Below are 19,618 nucleotides of genomic sequence, written 5' to 3' on the forward strand. Positions count from 1 at the left end.
GCAGCCTGCATTCCGAAACATGCGCAGCGTTCCACGCTGATCCACAGTGTGCCCATGCTGGCGTTTTCAAGACTTACCAGCGCCTTCAACAGCGGTACTACTGGCGGGATGTACAGCTACGTTCAAAAGTTCGTACGCTCTTGTCCCGATTGCCAGCGCCGGAAATCTTCACCCCGCCTCTCACCAGCTGGGCTGCAACCTTTACCTTGCCCCACCCGGCCCTTTGGGCGCGTCGGTATAGATTTGTACGGGCCCGTTCCCATGACTTCGGCTAGAAACCGCTGGGTCATTGTGGCAGTCGACCATCTTACGCGATACGCTGAAACTGCGGCGCTTCCGGCAGCTACAGCGCGTGACGTTGCTCCTTCCTGCTTCGTCGATTCATCCTACGTCATGGGCCACCCCAGGAGCTGCTCAGTGACCGCGGACGGGTTTTCCTCTCCGAAGTAGTCGTAGATGTTCTCAAAGAGTGCCACGTCGTTCATCGCACAACAGCTTACCATTCTCAAAATGGACTCACGGAACGATTCAACCGTACGCTCGGTGACATGCTCTCAATGTACGTCTCCTCCGACCACACCAACTGGGACGTCATTCTACCCTTCGTCACCTACGCGTACAATACCGCTACGCAGAGCACTACTGGGTTTCGCCATATATCTTATTGTACGGCCGGCACCCATCGCACACCATCGACACAATGCTACCATACCGGCAGACGCATCTGAATGTGCGCCCATTTCTGATACGGTGAGACATGCCGAGAGTGCCGGGACCTCGCCCGTGCCTTTACCTCCACTGACCATGTGCGCCAGAAGAACACTCGCGGTGACACCACCTCTGCGCCACCTTTCTTCCTAGAGCGCTTGTGTGGCTCTCAGTTCCTTCCGCTGCACCTGTCTGTCTTCCAAGTTAATGCCCAAGTATGAAGGTCCCTACCGCATCGTCGAGCGTGTACCACCCGTCAACTATGTGATTGAGCCTGTTGAACCATCTTCGGACATGCGCCGGCGCGGACGCGACATTGTCAACCTCGAGTGCCTCAAACCGTACTATGATCCAGTAATAGTGACGAACTGTTAGGTCGACGGACAGCTCCCTTTTTCGTCCCCCGGGTAATTGTAGTGAAGAAGAGGGACGATGGAGTGGGGCATCCTTATCAGCGCTGTCTAGTGGGTCAGTCTCTCCAGCGCATCGTTCAGACTACGCCGCCCGCGGTTCCTTGAACTGATCCAACGGTTGGCCCTAACTCCTCTGTGCAATAAACGCCTTTACAAGAGCAATAAAAATTGAAGGCTTGTCAAGTACGCACGACCTTTCTACATGGGCAGAGCGTGGTCTCCTGGCCAAAGAGCTACATATTACCACACCTTACAAAGCGTCGAGAAATTCATCCCCGGAAAAAGCCTGCTTGAATGCATATAGTAGTGTGACAGATGGATGCCGTACCAATGCGGGTAGGAAGACGCGTAAACTCGTGCGTGCGCAGTCAAATAGTTGGCATTTCCTTATCATGCTAGCGCGCGCACGCCACGATAACGTGCGCTGTTCGCCTCCGCAAGACGTACCTCGTCGGTGCTTACTGTGTTGTTTCGTACGCACTGCCGTCCGTACTTACATAGCAATGAAAAGCGTCCTTTTCTTGAACTCATCGGTGTAAACAAACAGAGATGGCACGTAATCAGGGCGCCTGAGTGAGCTGGATGGCGATCCTGCAAAACATAACCCCCGTGAATGTAGCACCACTGCGACTAGCCAAAGGGTGTACAGTACGTTAGAAAATCACCAGAAATATGCGAACACCGCAATGGTTATGAATCAAAGCGCGGCAATCACGTTGCCGCATAAAGGGCGATTGTTTTTTTCTTCGCTGAACGGCAGAAATGAACCGTTAAGTCAGTCACGCGCCGGCCTTGCACTCTTTGGCATTCAGTATATTGTAGCGGTGAATGAAGGAGGATAAGCACACTTACGAGGATAATTTACGGGTATATAATTGATGGGCAAAGTAACAACAGCGGGTTATGCCGAACCGACACGCGGACCCGGCCGGGGCGCGGGTTCGTCGCCACTTGGTCGGCCATATCTCACCGTTTTTGCCGTCGTATACTGTCCCTTTGAAGCAGAAGAGCTGTGTCGTACTGCTCAGAGCCATAGCGCGAGATTCATCACTGATAATACACGAAAGCAACAGCTGCGCGACAAGACTGGCAGTGCCGCACCGCCGCGCACTGAAAATAAATTCCAGCAGACGCAACATGCCGCATGAGTTACTCGAATACATAAGCGAAGTCGCAAGCATAATGCTCATAGTTAGTTTGCATATGCACCTTTTACGAACTGTTTTTCACACATCCTTGTCGAACCTGAAGGCTTCCACGGACGCGCCGCTTTAATTTGGGCGACTCCACAGCCCTGATCAAATCATCCGCGCTGGCGATCACCGTTAACCGATGCGAAGCGGCAAGAAGGGATGTTGCCGGGTACACCGCTAGAAGTACAGTCGCAATATTTTTGAGGGTGAACACGGGAAAGCGGGGCCTTCTGAGCTCACAGCGCGGTTCAGCGGAGGCAACGAGAAGCATTGTCATGCGCAGTGTGTCCGGAGGCGCAAATTCTCCCGCCGCCGCACTGCGTCACGCAAGCAAGTACGTGTCGTCTGCTGCGCGCGTACCGCAATAAGGTAGCCGTACGGTTCGGGATTGGTGACGATGTTGAACTTCTCATTACGCTACCCACGATGCATCAATAAACTTGAAGATATATGTAATGTTTTTGTGGGCGTTCTCGATGATGATGATGATGATATTTGGTGTTTTTTGGTGCAAGGGCCTAATGTGGCCAAAGAGCGCCAAGACAATGAATGGTATGTTTGCCATGATCAGTGGGTTCCGATGGTAGGATGCTATGTGGCTGTAAAGGGGCCTAAGAGCAAATCGCGGTATATAAGCGTAAAACATATATCGAATAGAATTATGGCAGTGACGTGTGGAATGATCTGTGGGTCGTGAATGTATGAGAAGTGGTCATGGTGCTAAAATTAAGGATATAAAAGCAGCACAACGCCTACCGAAGGCCTTTGTGAACAAAGACCACGAGGCACGTGCTTTCTTTAATAAAATACCGCAGCAGTGGCCTCTGCAGAGAGGCCGTGCTACACGTCACCTGGATAGATAACACGGAAATTATGTATGTCCTTTAAAAACGCGAGAAGTGATTGATATTTAAAAAGAGGTTCATTGCCCAAAAACATAGAAGGATGTAATGGGAGATATTGCCGTGATGGTAATGGAAAATGTTTTTTCCTCCGAGGCTCCAGTTCAGGGCACTGTAAGAGGACATGAAGTACACTGAGTGGCTCGCCACATTCATCACAGACAGGCGGATCGCCACCGGACAATAAGTAAGCATGTGTACTGTATGTGTGTCCTATCCTGAGTCTGCAAAGTGTAACCTGTGTGCGGCGTGTCTTCGATTCTGGTGGCCAATGAGCGAGATGAGGCTTGATAGTGTGTAATTTGTTGCCCGTTTCTCTGTCCCACAGACGTTGCCAGTAGGTCCTGACCTTTTTCTTAATAAAGGGCTTTAGGTCCATTACAGGGACGGCTATGGGTGAAGTGGCAGCGTCTGTATGAACTGATGTGGCTAGCTTGTCGGCCAACTCATTCCCTTCGATCTCGCGGTGCCCTGGCACCCAGCAGAGCACAATTTGCTGCTTGGATACATACGCGGTGCAAATGGTGGAATAAAGAGTTATATTACGGGGGTTCTGTGCCTACTTGGAGTGTTTAAACATTTCAACACGCTCAAAGAGTCAGTGTAAATGACTGCCTTGCGTATGTCTAGCTGTTTGATGTGTTTAACCGCCGCCAGGATGGCGTAGGCCTCCGCTGTAAAGATGCTTGTGTTTGGGTGTAGAACTCCCGCAGCAGAAAAGGATGGACCGACCGCTGCGTAAGACACGCCAGCGTGTGACTTTGAAGCGTCAGTAAAATATTCCGGGCAAGAGTATTTGTGCTGCAATTCGAGGAAATGCATACGGATATGTAGGACCGGCGCATGCTTTGTAACCTCAATGAAGGACAGATCACACTGAATCAGTTGCCACTGCCATGGTGGCAGCTGTACAGGAGGGGGCATGACATCGTGCTCGTGGATTGACACATCCATTTCTTCGGCAAGACCTCTTACTCGCAGTGCGTAGGGATTTCTAATGGAAGGGCGGTTCTGAAAGTTTTGGAGACTGGACAGATCATGTATGGTTGTGTAGGTAGGGGCGAATTGTTGAGTTCACTTTTAGGAAATATACAAATGATAAGTATGTTCTCTGCAGATGGAGCGACCATTCATTTGATTCAGCGTAGAGGCTTTCTACGGGGCTTGTTCTGAAAGCACCCGTAGAAAGGCGGATGCCCAGATAGTGGACAGGGTCTAACATCTTCAAGGCGCTCGGCGTCGCGGAGTGATATATAATGGAACCATAGTCTATACGTGATCGAATGAGGCTCTTATAAAGATTCAATAGACATCTTGTGTCACTACCCCACGTAGTGCGAGACAACACTTTCAAGATGCTCATTGTCTTCAGGCACTTGTTTCTTAAATACTTTAGATGTGCGATAAACGTTAACTTCGCATCTAGAATTACGCCTAGGAATTTGTGTTCAGTTTTTACAGGTAGACCCTCACCCTGTAGCTCGATGTTGGGATGAGGGTGCAGACCTCTCTTTCTGGAGAAGAGGACGCATGTGGACTTTTGTGGGTTAAGCCGAAACCCATTCTCGTCTGCCCACTTAGACAGTTTGTTCAGACCAAGCTGAACCTGTCGCTCACAGATTGCAAGGTTACATGACGTGAACTCTATCTGTACATCGTCGACATATACTGAATTATATATGTTGCGTGGGATGTACAGACGCAGAGAGTTAAAGAGGGCGCAACGATAAAGAGGGTGCAACTAAGCACACCACCCTCTGGTACTCCAGTTTCCTGCACATATGGTCTTGATAAGGCGCTACCTACACGAACACGGAATCTGTGGTTGGACAGATAACTTTCAATGATATTCAGCATAATGCCACGTATTCCAAAGTGTGCGAGATCTCTTAGTATTCCGAATCGCCACGTGGTGTCGTATGCTTTTTCCATATAAAGGAAAACAGACAGGAAGAATTGCTTGTGGACAAAAGCCTCACGAATCTGAGCCTCTAGGCGTATCAGATGATCAGTGGTGGATCGGCCGTCGCGAAATCCACACTGGTATGGGTCAAGCAGCTTGTTTGATTCTAGGAATGTATCAGAGGCGGTTTATCATCTTCTCGAAGACTTTGCAGATGCAGCTTGTTAGAGCTATGGGCCGACAACTCGATACGGACGATGGATCCTTGCCCTGATTCAGGATAAGAATCACTATGGCCTCTTTCGAGGCAGAGGGGATCTTGCCGGAGGTCCATATACAGTTATACAGACAGAGAAGGGTTTTCTTCGTTTCGGAGGGCAGGTTCTTCAACATTTCATATAGTATGCGGTCAGAGCCTGGGGCAGATTGGTTGCAGCAGGCGAGTGATGCATGCAGTTCTGCTAGAGAGAAAGGTAAGTTGTATGGCTCGTTCCCGGTGCTCTTTCGGTCTAGTTTTTGTTTTTCTATTGCTGATTTGTATGTTGTAAATGCTGTAGAATAGTGCGATGAACTGGACACATGTTCAAAATGTGCACCCAGATGGTTCGCTTGGTCCTCCAGGCTGTCTCCCTGCGTGTCTACCAGGGGAGGCGGATGTGTTTGTCGTCCTCTTACTCTATTGACCCGGTTCCAAACCTTGGCCTCATCAGTGTATGAATTGATGCTTGATAAGAATGTTTGCCAGCTGTCTCTCCTGGCTTGTCTGCGCGTTCTCCTACCTTGGGACTTGATTTTCTTAAAATTGAAAAGGTTTTCAGCAGTAGGAGAATCGCGAAGCTGCCTCCATGCTTTGTTCTGCTGCCTACGCGCGTTCCGGCATTGTTCATTCCACCATGGAACACGGCGTTTGCTAGAAAGTCCACTTGTTTGGGGGATGCACTTAGAAGCTGCATCAATTATCAAGTTAGAAAAATACTCGACGGCACCATCAATTTCGAGCGAAGACATGTCAGCCCACGAGATCGTACTGGTAAGTGTGTTATTTCTCCCAGTCCGCTGCATCGACCTTCCACCGGGGAGCATGTGGTGGAGATTCGTGTTGTCTTGTTGCTCTCAGCAGTATTGGGAAATGGTCGCTCCCGTAAGGGTTTTTTATAACTTCCCATTCAAGTTCGGGTAATATGGATGGAGAAGCTATGCTGAGATCTATAGAAGAAAAATTTTGTTTGCAAGACAATAATATGTAGGTTCTTTTTTGTTTAGCAGACATGCACCGGATGAGAAAAGAAAGCCTTCAATTAGACGGCCTCGAGCATCGATGCGAGAGTCGCCCACAGTCCGCTGTGTGCATTGAGATCCCCAAGAACAAGATAAGGTTCTGGCAATTCGTCTATTAGGGACTGGAATTCATGTTTGTGTAAGTGGTAAAGTGGGGGTATGTAAAGCGAGCAAATGGTGACGAGTTTGTTTAAGAGAACAAGTCGAACGGCCACTGCTTCGAGGGGCGTTTGCAGCGGTAAACGTTGACATGCTATGCTTTTCTGAATTATAATGGCAAACACCGCCTGAAGATGCAAGAGCATCATCGCGGTCTTTACGAAACGTAACATACTGTCGAAGAAAGTTTGCATGTTCCGATTTTAAGTGAGTTTCCTGTACACACAGCACTTTGGATTGTGTTCGTGGATAATTTCTTGCACATCATCGAGGTTCCTAAGAATGCCTCGGACGTTCCACTGTATGATTTGTATATCCATACTGAAAGTAAAATTGGTGCTGTGTGTACAAAAAAGGAAGTGTTGCCTTAGATTACAGAACCTTTTCCAGGTCCTGTAACGCGGGATTTCTCCTTTCTGAAGCGGTCGAGGGAGCCTCGACGCTCCTTAGGCGCTTGATGCACCGTCGGGATGGGTGTAGTGTCCATTGCCTCATGTGAGGCACTGGACACACGCTCTTGCGAGCAAGAAATTTCGCGAGAAAGTCTCGCCGCGAAGGACGAGACCTTTGTGCCCACCAGCCCGGAGGTCGATGGGGCTGCCTTTGGGCCTGAGCTGCGCCGGCTGTTGCCAGCGGCAGCAGGGGCCGGAGAGGGTGAGGCAGCCTTGACTGCAGCCACCGTGGGCACTGCTGGCGGTCCTGCCGGTTCGCTACGCGAAGCGCAGGATGCCGCCGTGGACTGTTGTGGTGCCGGTAACCCTAGGGTAACCGGGCTTGTTTTCTGGTTGGGTGGGGTAGGCTTAGCTCCTTCCACCCGGGGCAGGGGCCACAAGCGACAGCTCGCTGTGTGCGGGCTGGGCAGGTGGCAGTGGCCGCTGCGACGCTGCCCCCGACGCGCCGCATCAGCATAAGATGTGTTGTGGAAAAGTGAGCACCTCTTACGGGCTTCCTTGAAAGAAATATTTTCTTTTACTTTTAGGGTGATTATGTCCTTTTCTTTTTCCAGTTTGGACAGGAACGTGAGTAGAATGCGTGGTCACCACTGCAGTTCACACAGTGAGGAGTGCCAGTACAGTTGTCGGAGGAGTGGCCCTGTACTCCACACCTTGCACAAGTTATTTGACCACGGCAGCTCTGTGAGCCATGGCCAAATCTTTGGCATTGGAAGCACCGTCTAGGGTTAGGGACATATGGTCGAACAGTTAACCTAATGTATCCTGTTTCGATGGTTTCAGGCAGAACGCTAGATCCAAATGTGAGGACAAGATGTTTGGTGGGGATTTCTTTGTTGTCCCGTCTGATGATGATACGTTTTACATTGGTGACATTTTGATCTTTCCACCCTTCCAGGAGTTCTGCTTCTGATAATTCTAGGAGGTCTGCTTCTGATACGACTCCACGTGAGCTATTCATTGATCGGTGTGGTGATACAGAAATTGGTATGTTGCCGAAAGTCACAAGGTTGCCGAGTTTCTCGTACTGTTGTTTCTGAGGGACCTCAAGAAGAAGGTCTCCGCTAGCCATTTTGATGACTTTGTAACCTGAGCCTAAAGCTTCCGTCAAAGATTTCGCAACTATGAATGGAGAAATGGATCTGGCCGGTTTTGAAGCATTTTCACTGTTTACAACATGGTATTTCGGATAGATTTCTTTTGGTGGGTTGGAATGCAGGCTAAGTTCATCGGTGCGTCCCCTCTTTAGAGGGTGACGATCAAGTAGGCGGGGAAATGCTGGTGTTCCCATAACGGTTTGTTTTATTTCGGCGGCAATGGCGGCCACCCACCACGGAGCCCAACTAGGGGACGCTGCAGTGCTTAACGCGTAAGGCTGCAGGCGCCAACCGTACATTGCCACTATAACCTAATATATTGTACCCAAGGGAGGGCATATACACAAGGTTAACCCAAGCCGCCTATGAAAATTAAGAAGTGACAGAAGAGAAGAGATGATAGGATAGTTAAAGAAAGGAGACAGGAAAGCAAAAGGTTGGAGAGGGGGATAGGAAAAGGCGACCACCGATTTGCCCCGGGTGGGTCAGTCCGGGGGTGCCGTCTACGTGAAGCCGAGGCCAAAGGGGTGTGTTGCCTCTGCTGAGGGGCCTTAAAGGTCCAAACACTCAGCGTCGGCTCAACCCCCAGGATCTCCCTTTTCCCCGGACACGGCTAAGCCGCGCATATTAGACGCGGGAGGGTCCAACCCTCGTGTGCTCGGGTACGTGGTGGCGCAACTCACCAAACGCCTGCTTGCGCAGACGCCCCTGCGGGGTGTGGGCGTTCTCAAGATCATTGTTGATCTGCAGTCAGGTCACGCATGCTCATGACACTTGTTGGCGTATTTAAAAAAAAGCGGTTTCCGTCTTTGAGGAGCGTATATATATTCTTGCACATTACCGCATCTGTCAGAGCAGCCACTGAATTTCAGCATGGCCCGCGTTCCCGAAGAAGAGAGGTGGAAAATCGTACAATATTCGCCCAAGGGATATTCCCAGCGCTCCATCGGTGCTCTCGTGCACAGGCCGCTAAAGACCGTCAACAGTATTATTCAGGCATTCAGCAAGGAAGACCGACTCTGTGATCCCCACACAGGCGTCGACCAAAGGCAACGACGGAGGATGAAGACGCGCTTATGGTAGCTGCTCTCTTCGAGAACCCGTTCCAGTCCGCGAGGCAAGTGCGGGAGCAGTTAGATGTGAACGCTTCCCTTGCTATGGTCCAGCGACGCCTCCGAAGTGCTGGACTGCGAAATTCTGTAGCTGCACGAAAGCCAGTCGTCACTGCTTCGAACAAGAAGTCACGTCTCCAGTTTGCCGAAGCACACGCCTCATGGATGGCAGATCACTGGGGCCCAGTGATCTTCTCGGATGAGTCGACTTTTACAACTCGCCAAGACCAACGGATGCGAGTTAGGCGAACCAGAGGCACACGGTAGAAAATTTTTCTTAATGCACGTTTGATTTTGCGAAGGATGGTTAAAAATACGATTTACATGCAGTTACGAGCCAGCCAATGTGCAGGGAATTGCCGCAAGTGGCCGAAACTGCGTGAACGTGTGGGGCGCGGTGTCAAGGCATGGTCTCGGGCCTCTGCATCGCATAGAAGGTGCCCTTACATCGCAGCGATACTGCACAGAAATTTTGGACAATGTGTTGCTGTCCTACGCCCACAGCGTCTTTCCCGATGCCAACTTTGTTTCAACATGACCTGGCGCCGGTTCACACGGCAAAAGTTGTCAAGGAACATATAGAAAATCGCAGAATCAGCATGCTTTCCTGGCCGGGCAAAGGCGCTGACATGAATATCTGCGAAAATATGTGGGGGGTTGTTGCATACGGACCCTTTCCCGGAATCACTCAAGTTTCCCCACCACCTCAAAAGGCCGTCGCATTCCAATTATGGTGCGCCGAGGCGCATCAACCACGCTACCGTACCCGTCAGACAGGTTGGCGACACCCACCCTCATGCGCCTCACGTCAAGCTATTGCCTCTCATCCTGCTTACTCTTCTCGAAAGTGCAACGGGAGACGCGCACGGTTCCAGGTAGGAGGCCTTGGTCGAGAGCAAAGTGGTTTTGCAGCACTGGAGGGTCGTTCCGAGCACGGGCCAATACCAGGGGAGGAAAACGACGACACCTGAGCTGGCACGACGATTGCCCGAAAATGACGGGACCCCGAGGAACCTCAATGGACCCCAAAGAATTCCGAGAGTCTCCGAGAGACCAAAGGGGTTCAAAGAGTGACAATTCGAGGAGAGGGACATTCCTCTTCTTGCCACGGGCCGGAGCGTCCGATTTGCTGCCGGCTGTCGATCACTCTATGAATGTTCATTACTTTGTATATTGACGCGAAGCTGCCCACTACAGGCACCGATCGTGATAAGTCAGCTGCCCACTACAGGTACAAGATCGCCAGAGAGAAGACGACGAAGGGCGCAGGTTTGCGCGCGTTCTCCTGAGTGTCGGCCATCATAAAAGAAGGCTGTTCTCTTTCGGCAAGCTCGTTATAATTATCTTCGTGACATTTTACTGGTGGAGGTGCTGGGTATATGATACCATTGCCGGAGACGCAGCGTACCCCTGACTCATCCCCAGTGAGTAGTCCGGGAGAGATTACTCCTGTGCACGTACGCACCAGCCGCCGTCTTCAAGGGCTCCAACCTGAGCACGGTCTGTTGCCCGATCGTATCCGGACGATGAACCTGAGCCCACAGCCTCCTGCTGCTGCGGCTGTTTCGCCGGCGCAGATCATCTTCAACCAGCCACAGACGCCGATTGCGTTCCACGGAGATGCTACTGAAGACGTGGAAGATTGGCTAGACCATTTCGAGCGGGTCGCCGAATGCAACGGATGGAACGAAGACCGCAAGTTGCGCAACGTGTACTTCGCGCTCCAAGACTCCGCGAGGACGTGGTTCCATAACCATGAAACGACATTGACTTCGTGGCACGAATTCCGACAGCAGCTGGTCGCCACATACTCCAACATGGACAGGAAGGAGCGAGCGGAGCTGGCAATACAGGCAAGATTCCAAGCCCCGAACGAGAGCGTCACCACGTATACTGAAGACATGGCTCGGCTGTTCAGACGTGCGGATGCCTCAATGGCCGAAGACAAGAAGGTGCGACATTTGATGCGAGGTGTGAAGCAAGAGATCTTTGCTGGACTTATTCGGAATCCGCCCACAACACTTGCAGACTTCCTTGCTGAAGCGACAGCAATGGAAAGGGCCCTTCGACAGCGTGCCAGACAATACAACCGCAACGTGATGGAACTTTCACACAGCCCCTCTAGCATGACCTCGGAAAACCACCTCGAGGACTTACGCGAATTGATCAGGGCTGTGGTAAGAGAAGAGCTCCACAAAATGCAGCTAACCGACGCGCCGACAGCCCGAATTTCTGTGGCGGAGATAGTGCGCGACGAGATTAGGCAAGCCGTCCAAGCTCCTGAACGCTACGAGGTACCACAACAGCGGGAGCCAGTCCGAATGACTTATGCGGACGCCGTACGACGACCGTCGCTGTACGGCCCCTCAAACGTCATGCGCCCCTCCGAACAGACTGAAGTAGTGTTCAGGCGTCGCAGTCCATCGTCCATCGAGGAGTCGAGGCCCCGAAAAAGCGACGTTTGGCGGGCTCCTGACCTCAGGCCCCTATGTTTTCATTGCGGAGAGGCTGGCCACGTCTACAGGATGTGCCCCTATCGACGAGTGGGCCTCCGCGGGTTCCCTCCAGGTGCACCTCGTCCACGACCTGGTCAGCGCCCGATGGAGATAGAGAACTTCATCGCGAGTCGCGACAGTTCATTCGAGCAGCGAAGGCACGAGCCCCGTTCTGCATCGCCTGCTCGATACCGATCGCCAAGTCCCTCATTTCATCGAGACGCTCGTAGGCGTCGTTCACCCAGCCCTGCAAACAAACCCGGAAAACTGAGTCCAGCGACCTCCGGAGGTGAGGCCGCTGACGCCGAGCGCTTCGAATATCCTCCATCACGACGACAACGACTACAAAGCACCGACGTTCAGTCACACTCCAGTGCCCAAAGGCAAGTGGTAACGTCAGACATACTGGTTACCATAGACGACGAAGAAGTTACTGCTTTAATTGACACTGGTGCGGACAGCTCGATTATGAGCAGAGAGCTTGCGTCAAAGTTAAAGAAAGTTTTTACGCAGTGGACTGGGTCGCATGTCCGTACTGCTGGAGGGCATCTATTAATTCCTGTGGGCAGATGCACCGCTCGGGTAAATATTTGTGGATTTACGTACGTCGGGGTCTTCATTATTCTGCCCAGCTGCTCGAGGGACTTGATACTCGGCATGGACTTTCTACAGGCGAATGGAGCCATAATTAACCTGGAAAAATCGAGCGTGACGTTCTCTACGGCAAAAGCTATAGCAAGCGACGCTGGCGACGAGAATCCCACCGAAAACGCCTTGCGCATCGTCGAAGACAGCATAACGGTACCGCCAAGAAGCAGCCTACTGACCCTGGTAACGTGCGACGCATTCGACGGCTATGAGGGCATCGCCGAGGCAAACATTCCGTTAATGCTTGAGCGGAACATCTGCATTGCACGGGGCCTCGTTCAGCTTCAGCACAGACGCTCATTAGTCCTGCTGACAAACTTCAGCAACGAATACCAGCACTTACCGCAAGGCACAGCTGTCGCCTTCCTCCATCAAATTGCTGCCTTCACTGATGTCGCCTCGCTAGAAACTGCTTCCCCTAATTCATCGATAGAGGCCAACCTGAGCGATCGCATTCAGATTAACCCGGGCTTATCGGAACGACAGAAACAACAGCTACTGGACCTTATCAACGACTTCTCTGGCTGTTTCTCTACCGAGTCTAAAGTACGGCGCACCTCCGTTACGAAGCATCGCATTCCTACGGACGAGTCAGCACGCCCCGTTCGTCAGCATCCTTACCGCGTTGCGCCTACGGAAAGGGAGGTGATAAAGCGCCAGGTTCAAGAAATGTTAGATGATGACGTGATTCAGCCATCCATAAGTCCATGGGCGTCACCCGTCGTTTTAGTCAAAAAGAAGGACAACACATTACGCTTCTGCGTAGACTACAGACGGCTTAACAGTGTCACCAAACGCGACGTTTATCCTCTGCCACGGATCGATGACGCTCTGGACCGTCTACGCCACGCCCAATTTTTCACCTCGTTGGATCTTAAGTCTGGGTACTGGCAGATCGAAGTAGATGAGCGTGACCGCGAAAAAACGGCATTTGTGACTCCTGATGGATTATATGAATTTAAAGTCCTCCCATTCGGCCTGTGTTCCGCACCTGCCACATTTCAGCGGATGATGGACACTGTTCTCTCTGGACTGAAATGGCAGACGTGCTTAGTCTACTTAGACGACGTTGTGGTGTTTTCCATAACGTTTGATGAACATCTCGAACGACTCAAGAATGTACTCCTCGCAATCAGCAAAGCAAATCTGACTATCAAGCCTGAGAAATGTCATTTTGGCTTTCAGGAGCTAAAGTTTCTCGGACACGTAGTCAGCCCCCGCGGTGTTCGGCCAGACCCCGAGAAGCTAGCTGCCGTCGCTGAGTTCCCGCGTCCAACAGACAAGAAGGCAGTTCAGCGATTCTTAGGTCTCTGCGCCTACTACCGTCGTTTTGTCGAGGGGTTTTCAAGGATCGCCGAACCATTAACGAGACTCACACGCCAAGATGTACCCTTCGAGTGGACGGAAGAACAACAGGAAGCCTTTACGGAATTGCGGAAGCGACTTCAAACAGCCCCCGTACTCGCGCATTTCGACGACAAGGCTGACACAGAAATCCACACAGACGCCAGCAACGTGGGGCTCGGTGCTATACTCGTTCAGTGGCAAGACGGCGCCGAACGAGTACTAGCCTACGCGAGCCGCAGCCTCACAAAGGCAGAGGTCAACTATTCCACGACTGAAAAGGAGTGTCTAGCTGTCGTTTGGGCCATCGGCAAGTTCCGACCCTACCTTTACGGCCGCCCTTTTCGCGTAATAAGTGACCACCACTCACTGTGTTGGCTTGCGAGTCTTAGGGACCCTTCAGGCCGCCTCGCTCGTTGGAGCCTCCGCCTTCAGGAGTACGACGTCACAGTGGTATATCGATCCGGACAGAAGCACGGCGACGCTGACTGCCTCTCACGTGCACCTATACCTTGGAAGCCCTGTGACGTAGAGCAAGATTTTCCGTTTCTCGGTGTAGTGGACACTGTCGAGATGGCTGACCTCCAACGTGCAGACAGTACATTGCTTCCCCTCATTAGATACCTTCAGGGAGCCGACGTTGTTGTCCCACGACCGATGTCACGCGGTCTGACTTCTTACTGCCTCCGGAACGACGTGCTCTACAAAAAGAACTCCGAAAACAGCCAAGAAACGTTCCTTCTTGTCGTCCCGGTTTCGCTGCGCGAAGAAGTACTGCAGGCGTGTCATGACGACCCGTGTGCCGGACACTTAGGCTTCGCCAGGACGTTAGCGCGCATACGTCAAAAGTATTACTGGCCACAACTATTCACGTCCGTTCAGCGCTACGTGAGAAGCTGCCGTGATTGTCAACGGCGCAAGGTTCCACCTTTGAAACCTGCTGGTCTTCTGCAACCCCTGGACCCTCCTCCAGCACCATTTCAACAGGTGGGAATGGACCTCCTCGGTCCGTTCCCTACGTCGTCCACAGGAAACAAATGGATAGTCGTCGCAACGGACTACCTAACGAGGTACGCAGAAACCAAAGCTGTGTCCCGTGGAACTGCTACAGAAGTCGCGATGTTTTTTGTCCATGAAATCGTACTACGTCATGGGGCCCCTTCAATCTTAATAACCGATCGAGGAACTGCGTTTACTGCTGACTTAATGCAAGAGATCGTAACGCTGACCCACACCAATCATCGGAAAACCCCGGCCTATCACCCACAAACTAATGGACTAACCGAGCGCCTCAACAGAACTATGGCCGATATGATCTCCATGTACGTTGACGTAGAGCACAAGTCATGGGACCAAATTTTACCATACGTGACATTTGCATACAATACGGCCATGCAGGAAACCACCCGATTCACACCATTTGAACTGGTTTATGGGCGCTGCGTAACAACACCTTTAGACGCCATGCTCCCGGTAGACAACGGAACCACAAGAAGTGACAACGCTGACGACATCATCCAGAAAGCCGAAGAAGCTCGACAGCTTGCTCGCAACCGCATCCGCAACCAGCAGAGTACCGACGCCCGCCGTTACAACAGTGGCCGAAGGCACATCCAGTACGAACCCGGCGACTATGTTTGGGTGTGGACACCCGTCCGTCATCAGGGGCTGTCAGAAAAATTACTGCGCCGATACTTTGGCCCGTACAAGATCGTCAGGCGACTCAGCGACGTGAACTACGAGGTCGTCCCTCAGAGTACCAATATGAGCTCGAGCCGACGGCGAGCACGAGCCGAGATTGTGCACGTAGTACGTATGAAGCCGTACTACGCCCGCGAAGAAGTGCCCCTCTGATCAACTCTCTCCCACGCTCTCTGTCGCCCTTTACCCTCTCCAACCGGCGACCGGGACGGTCGCTTTTCACGTGGGGAGTAATGACGCGAAGCTGCCCACTACAGGCACCGATCGTGATAAGTCAGCTGCCCACTACAGGTACAAGATCGCCAGAGAGAAGAGGACGAAGGGCGCAGGTTTGCGGGCGTTCTCCTGAGTGTCGGCCATCATAAAAGAAGGCTGTTCTCTTTCGGCAAGCTCGTTATAATTATCTTCGTGACAATATTAGCACTGTAAATAATGTAAATAAACCTCTATTTCCCAAAGTCCGTCCTCGACATCCCTCGACTCCCGCACTCAACGGCAAGATCTAATAACTGGTGGCAGCGATCAGGATGAACCTTCGTCCGAAGAAATCCTGAGAAACTGGAACAGCGAAGAAGAAAGAGCCTTCGACCCAGACAGTCCTGAGGAACTGGGAACAGCGGACCGATGGACCAGATGGCGTGGTGCTGCATCCGTGAGTGAGTGCGTGGTTTTTTCCTTTTGATTCGCCAGACTGCAAATTTTGCACGTTTATTTTGATTATTCTGGGAATCGGGAATTTGTAGCATATTGTCTGTTTGCACAAATTATTTAAGGAAACAGTTCTAACCACTAGTCGGGGCAGCCGCCATGGATCTTAGAAGGTTGACGAAGTCAGAGTTCTTTATGTGCGACGAGTTGGGAGTTGAGGCGGATTAAAAGATGAAAAAATAAAAAAAGGCAGCTATCCATAGGGAAATTCAAGATAGTGGCAATGATGATGAAAGCATTAAGATCGCTTGGGAGGTGCTACAAGAAACGCGGGAGCGGGAGCGTCAAGAACTAGAGAAGGAACGTAAGCGTGAGCGTGAAGAACGTGAACGTCAAGAACGTGAGAAGGAACGTGAGCGTGAGCGAGAACGGGAAAAGCACGAGAAATAGATGGCAGGGCTACAAGTAGAACTTTAGAAGTCGCTTCCAGCGGCGGGAAGTGAAGGGGACAACAGCAGCAGATCCAGCGAGGTCGAGCCATGTCGGATGGACCAGTGGATGAAACCGTACAAGGTTGGAGAGGACATTGCCTTATTCTTGGTTCATTTTGAGAGAACTTGTGAGAGGTGTAATGTCGCTCAGGGCACCTGGTCACAGCGGTTAGTGACTTTGTTGCCTTGTGAGGCAGTGAACGTAGTCGCTAGACTAACGGCGAATGACGCGGAAGACTACGCTAAAGTAAAGGCAGCGCTGTTCAGGAGGCACTGAATTTCCCTGGAAACATTTAGGCAGCGATTCAGAGAAGCGAGCAAAAAGAGCGACGAGGGCTACTCAGAGTTTGCATACGGTTTGAAAACAAACCTCGTTGAGTGGCTTAAGGGTGCCGAAGTATACGAAAGTAGAGACAAAATTATAGAGTATACTTGTCTCGAACAATTCTACCGCAGCATTACACATTCAGTGAGGTTTTGGGTGCAGGATAGAGATGCAGTAGATACGGTAGATAAGGCGGCTCGGCTAGCTGATAAGTACGTGATGCGACGACAACTCACTACCGACGACGAGCGTTCAAATGGAAGGGATAATTCGAGAAGGTATATCCACCCAAAAAAACAGACACAGGTAAAAGCTACCGAGAGGGCCGAGTCGATGAAAAAACTCAGGAAGTCAACAACGATAAAGGAGCTAGCAACCCTCCGGAGGAGGGGACAAAGAAGTTGGATACGCGAGAGTTCGAGAAGAGGCGACCGGTCCGATGTTATCAGTGCCAGGGCCTAGGTCACTATGCCTCGGATTGCAAAAAAAAAAAAGCCGGTAATGCTGTCCTACGTGGGCGGAAGCGACGAAAGCTTGGAGCTTCTCCGTCCATACGTCCAGGAGCTACGGATTAGCGGAAAAACCTGTAAGGTATTAAGGGACAGTGGAGCAACTATGGACCTAGTTCACCCTTCTTTTGTAACCGCCGAGGACTATACAGGGAAGTTAACTTGGATTGAGTCAGTGCTAGAGGAACACAGCGTGTGTCTGCCAATAGCACGAGTGACAATTTCCGGTCCTTTTGGAGAACTAGAGACAGAGGCAGGCATTTCGAAGGCGCTACCAATGGACTACCCGTATCTCTTTTCAAACCATTCGGAGCATTTGTTACGGGAGCGCGGTCAGGAGTTCGGAGAAGGAAGGGTGCAGGCATTAACCCGTTCGTGAGCACGCCAAATCGCCGCTCAGCTGACCGAGGACCCCAGCGCAGCGGTGGCGGAACGCGAGGAAGCGCATTCCCTAGAACCTCGGACAACAGAGGAAAAAGAAAACAGTGTGACAGCAGAGGCGCCACTTAAAATGATCCCCGTAGAAAACTCGCGTAGCGAAGTAAAGTCGTCAGTGGAAATACCAGAAAGGGAGAGCGGCTCTGTGCTATCACCTGCCTCTGGGGGCTTTCACAGGCTTCTCCAGGTGGACAGGGAGTAGCTCAGCGCGGAGCAACAGAGGGACCAGACTCTCACACGTTTACACTACAACGCGAAAGAGGCCATAGCGAGGCGCAATGTTACCATCCACGAGAAGGGAGGACTGCTGTATAGACACTACCGAGATCGTAGGGGCCGTATCCTCGATCAGTTAATCGTTCCGGAGAGGAATCGGGCGGATCTCCTCACTTTGTGTCATAGAAATGGCTGGTCGGGCCGTCTAGGAATCAAGAAAACAAAGGAGAGGCTCTTGTTGGAATATTACTGACCAGGATGCTTTAGGGAGATGGAAAATTATGTAAGGTCCTGTGACGCGTGTCAGCGAGTTGGGAAGCCGGGAGATAAACGCAAGGCACCTTTAAAGTTGGTTCCCTTAATCACGGAGCCATTCCGTCGGCTGGTGATCGACAGAGTCGGGCCGTTGCCGCTGAGTCGATCAGGGTGCAAGTACCTTTTGACCATGCTCTTTCCCACGACAAAGTTCCCTGAGGCGATTACTTTGAAGGAACTGAGCTCCACCGAGATAGTTGACGCTTTATTGTCCACGATTGCGCGCATCGGTTTTCCTGCAGAGATTCAGGCTGACCAGGGGACGGTGTTTACAAGTGCTTTAATCACGACATTCTTAGAAAGGTGTGGCGTGCGTTTGATACACAGCTCCGTGTATCACCCACAATCAAACCCTGTTGTGAAGATACACTCAGTACTTAAGAGAGTGTTACGTGCATTGTGGCATGAACACAAAACAGACTGGGAGGACTGCTTACCCGCAACACTGTTCGCGTTGAGAACGGTCCCACACAAGGCAACGGTGTTCACTCCTTCCGAGCTTGTGTACGGTAGGGCGATCCGATCCCCCCTCAGGATGTTAAGAGAAATGTGGGAAGGAACAGGTTAAAGCCAGACGGTGGTGAGTTACGTTTTAATATTGCTGGATCGCTTAAGTGTGACGCGAGAACTGGTGGAAAAAAACCTAAAAGAGGCCCAGGAAACCGCGAAGGCGTACTATGAGAGAAATGCGCGTAGGCGAACATTTAAGGTAGGCGACAATGTCATGATCGTAAGGCCTTCACGAAAAAACAAACTTCAGGTAAAGTGGGACGGACCTGTAAAGGTTACCCAGAAGATATCGGAGACTAACTACACCCTAGAGGTTCCCGGAAAAAGGAATAAAGAAATCATTTACCACTCTAATTTAATGAAACCTTATTGTGGCAGGGAAGAGGTGGTGAACATGGTGGTAAACGCGTCTGAAGAAGTAGCGGTCGAACTTCCGGTTTTAGCGACAGTGACAGGTGCGGAACGCTCCATGGAGGACAACCTGAATCTGTCTGTAAACCGACTGGCTCTCGAGGCCGCTCAAGTAAGCGACCTCCGGAAAATCTTTGAGGAATTTCGCCAATGCTTCAATAGCCAGCCGGTGAGAACAACGCTCATTACTCATGAGATTGAGTTGACATCAGACCAGCCCGTCCAATCCAAACCGTACCGTGTCTCACCTCGACAGCCAGAAATAATGGAATTAGAGATCAAACGAATGCTTGAGCTTGGAATCATTGAGCCAGCGGACAGTGATTACACTTCCCCTGTGATTCTCGTAG

At 51.3% G+C, this 19,618-nt stretch overlaps 1 pseudogene; it reads left to right on the forward strand.

Moving 5' to 3' along the window:
- Positions 1-17,484: 17,484 nt before the first annotated feature.
- Positions 17,485-19,380, forward strand: LOC125941848 (uncharacterized; annotated as a pseudogene).
- The last annotated feature ends 238 nt before the right edge of the window (positions 19,381-19,618 follow it).

The sequence above is a fragment of the Dermacentor silvarum genome, unplaced genomic scaffold, assembly GCF_013339745.2.
Source record: "Dermacentor silvarum isolate Dsil-2018 unplaced genomic scaffold, BIME_Dsil_1.4 Seq468, whole genome shotgun sequence".
NCBI lineage: Eukaryota > Metazoa > Arthropoda > Arachnida > Ixodida > Ixodidae > Dermacentor > Dermacentor silvarum.